Below are 3,952 nucleotides of genomic sequence, written 5' to 3'. Positions count from 1 at the left end.
CTTCCCCTTCCTGAGCGCACAGGAAAACTACATTTCCTATCCCCCTCTGCAGTGGTGGGGGCATTTGATGGAGTTATGGCCTAGAAAGAGCAAGCAGAAGTGACCCGAGTGGCTTCCGGGTTGAGGCAGCAAAGAAGCCGTGGGCAGCCTCCTCTCCTCACACCCCCTGCCGGGGTGATCTCAGAGGCCACATGTCCCAGATGGACATGTGAGGTTGTGACCATAAACTGGTATTGGGTTAAACCACTGAGATTTCAGGATTTGCTAGTTGCAGGAGCCAGTGTCAATTTCCTGGGCTAATATGCAGTTCACTGGTAGAACGGCTTGTTCCCACTTTGCAGATGGGGAAACTGAAGTTCAGACAGGGTTATTCACCTAGCCAGCAGGCTCAGGCTCAGACCCTGTGCCCTATTATACCCACTCTACCCCTCCAGAAACTCAGGGTCTAGAGGGGCAGGACAACATCAGAGCAAATCATGATGAAACGCGACAGCGGGTACATGGGGTGCTATGGAAACAAGGAGCAAAGAGCCAGGGCTTTTGGGGAGAGGGGCTTCTCAGAGCTGAGTCATGAGGGGTACGACAGGTGGACCAGGCAGGGAAAGGATAGTCAAAGCAGAGGGCCCCCTGGGTGCAAAAGCGCTGAGGTCTGTGTGTAGCAATGGTTCTAAGCATTTGAAAACATATGGGATGTTGACATAGCCAGAGTTAGCCTCCAACTGGGTGGCAATGACAGGGAGACTAAATGAGTTCCAGGACTTACAGCAAGAAAGCTTGAGATAAGAACCAAGGAAGGAATTCCCTTGACTGGAACTGTTAAAAAACAAAATTTATGAGTAAACGCAAAGCTCCAATTGGCCTTATTAAGCAATTCATGAATCAGGCAGCATCTCATCTGGCAAACAGGGAGATACTCTGAGGGGTTACACAACATGGAAGGCTGTTATAGTAAGGAGCGGGGGACAAGGTAAGGAAGTCATCAGCAAGGAAAAGTGAGAGTTCATTGGAGGAAAATAAAAGTTGAGATGAAGACAGCTTCTCATTGGCTGAGCTGTGGAGTTTTCTATTGGCTGGGCTTGTTGCTGGGCAAGAAGGAAGTCTTCCTCCCTCTGGGGCAATAAAGTAGCTGGGCTACCTGTTTGGGAATGCAAGGCACATCTCTTCCTATTGGGGTCAGTGACTGATATCTTTCTGTTGGAGTCAGTAACTGATGTTTTTCTGTTGGGATAACTGACGTCTTCCTGTTTGGGGTAATTCACACGAGTGATAGAGCGTGAGAGCTCCCTCTACGGTCCTTCCTGACTCCAATTTTGGTTGAGGTTTCCTTTCATTAACTTTCAAGGAAGGTTTCAAAAATAATACAAGGTGATACCTCATTGTAGTTTTGATTTGCATTTCTCTCTGATTAGTGATGTTGAGCATCCTTTCATTTGTTTGTTGGCAATCTGTATGTCTTCTCTGGAGAAATGTCTATTTAGGTCTTCTGCCCATTTTTGGGTTGGGTTCTTTGTTTGTTTGATATTGACCTGCATGTGCTGCTTGTAAATTTTGATTCACTTTGTTATACAGCAGAAACTAACACACCATTGTAAAGCAATTATACTGCAATAAAGATGTTAAAAATAATAATAATAATACAAGGTGTGGGATTCCCCCCATCAATAGTCACCAAGAGCTGGGAGAAAATGAGAGAGGTGGTGTTTCCAATTTGGAGAGAGGAGAGCCTAAATTGTGTTTCCTTGCTCATATCCCCCAGGTGGGACCCCATTCTTTCTGTCCCCCGACTCCCCAGGAGCATGGTTCTCTTCTGTATTCTGAGTTCTAATTTCCCAAGATCTATAATTTAAAGACTGTCCCAGCCCTGTACTCTGGGCTCCATGATGCAAGATGGTGAGGCTGTTTGCCAAAAGTTTTTCCTTCACATCCCTCTAGGTGGTGGTGGGTGAATACTGCTTATTTTATTCTCCATCTTCAGAGGTGTTGTGTTTCCATTTCCATTGCTGTCTGAGAGCCTGGGGGGGCGGGGAGAGGACAGATGAAGCACAAACCATAAAGGGCAGAGCCTCAACTTGTACTGTTTCTAGGCAGCAGGCTTGCTTCCAGCAATCAGAGCTGAAACAGACTTTGGAAGGCCCACGGTCCAACCCTCTCGTACTGCAGGTCAGAGATCGCATAAAAGGAGGCAACGCTCCAAAATCCACTTAAAGGGGAACCATGTTCCTGGGCGGCTGCTTTAAGCTCTGAAAGGTCAGCTGAGGGACCCCACATCTGCAGCTGTCCTCACTCCCCCCATGTGTTCACTCCCCCATCCCACAGCAAACCAGTGAGCTAGGAGCTGTTCACAGAAGAGAAGCTGAGGCCCAAGAGGAAGTGACTCTGCCCAAGCCCTTCATCTCAGAGACGGCAGAGCTGGGATCACTGGCCAGTGAACCCGAAGGCTGCCCAGTAGGGGATGCAAGATGGTTTGGAAACCTCCAGGGCCCTCATCTCCAGGGAGCGCCAGCCGTGATGGGAGAGACCCTTTCCTACCTGGCAAGGTTCCCAACTGGGAAGGCATCTGAGACTAAAGCAGGGGCCCCGGTCTATCCCCAGGGACGACCAGCACCTCACAACTGTAACAGGTCCCCTCTGACTCCTCCCTTGGTAGCTGCCTTCCCCTTACTCCCCAGGTAAATGACTGGAGGGGAGTGTCTGGCTCTTAGCTGGTATTCAGGAAATCTTTGTTGAATAAACAAACGAATAAATGAGAACAGATAAATTACCATGATAACAAGAGCAAACGAATACAGTCCAGATCAAGTTTTAAGTTGTTTATAAGTACTGAGGGGCCATGAGCTGATATCTACTGGGCCAGGATCCATCAGGGAGGGTTGGAAGGTGATACATCTGGAAGGAGGGGTTGTAACTTCACAGAGATTGCAGAGGAAGGGCTCTGGGGGAGGGAGAACAGGTCGGGCCAAGGCTCTGAGGTAAGGACGTGCAGCCCCAATGGGACGGAAGTAAGTGATCGTGGTTGGAGCAGGGGACAGTGTCGGGGTGACATGAGTGGACACAGGGGAATGGAGTTCAGCAATCCATCTTTTCTTCAAGCTGTCCTCAGGGCTAGAGGGACAAGTCCGTTGTGTTGAGTTAGATGTCAGATAAGGCTTGAAAATAAAAAAAAAGGAAAGAAAGATTAGAAAACTGTCCCCAGGATAGCTGAGTGATTTGGAGATTGGTCATCTCCAAAATACTGTGGTCAACCAGTTCCTTCAAAAGCCAGGGCACCCTGGTTTCGGTCCTGGCATGGCCATGAAATAGGTGTGTGTTCTTGGGCAAGTGACTCCCGTTCCTGGAGCCTCAGTTTTCCCATCTGTAAAATGGGTGGAGAGTTGGAAATTTGACCCCTGTGATGCAAGGTCCTGAATGTATGTTCCACCAGTGGGAACCTGCAGAGGACAGTGGGTGGGGAATCCGAGATTCTGTCATTCTGGGGGCCGCCTCAGAGATCCCTCTGTGGTGCCAAAAGTCATTGTGAGGGTCTCTTTGTCGGGACCCCACAATCCTCTGCTTCCTCTCTGGCCTTGGCTTCTGCCCCTGTAACGTTTCCCTAAGAGGCTGTGCTAGTCCTTTGCCAGACCAACAATTTGTCTTGGCCTTCAGGAGCCAGCCCAAGCATGAGCCCCTTCATGTACTGCTTCTAGTTTTATTAAGTCTAGCAATGAAAATCGTCACATTGATTTTGCTCTTACCACGTGCCATGCCCTGTGTTAAGCAACTCATTTAATCCTGAACAACAACAACCCTGAAAGGTAGGTACTACAGGCAGACCTCGGAGGTTCTGCGGGTTCAGTTCCAGACCACCGCAATAAAGCAAATATCACAGTACAGTGAGCCCCGAGGATTTTTGGTTTCCCAGCGCATATAAAGTTATGTTTACACGATACTGTAGTCCATTAAGCGTGCAATAGTG

This window comes from Stenella coeruleoalba, assembly GCF_951394435.1.
Source record: "Stenella coeruleoalba genome assembly, chromosome: 1".
Taxonomy (NCBI): Eukaryota; Metazoa; Chordata; class Mammalia; order Artiodactyla; family Delphinidae; genus Stenella; species Stenella coeruleoalba.
The sequence above is the reverse complement of the archived record's forward strand: the minus strand, read 5'-3'. Positions refer to the sequence as shown.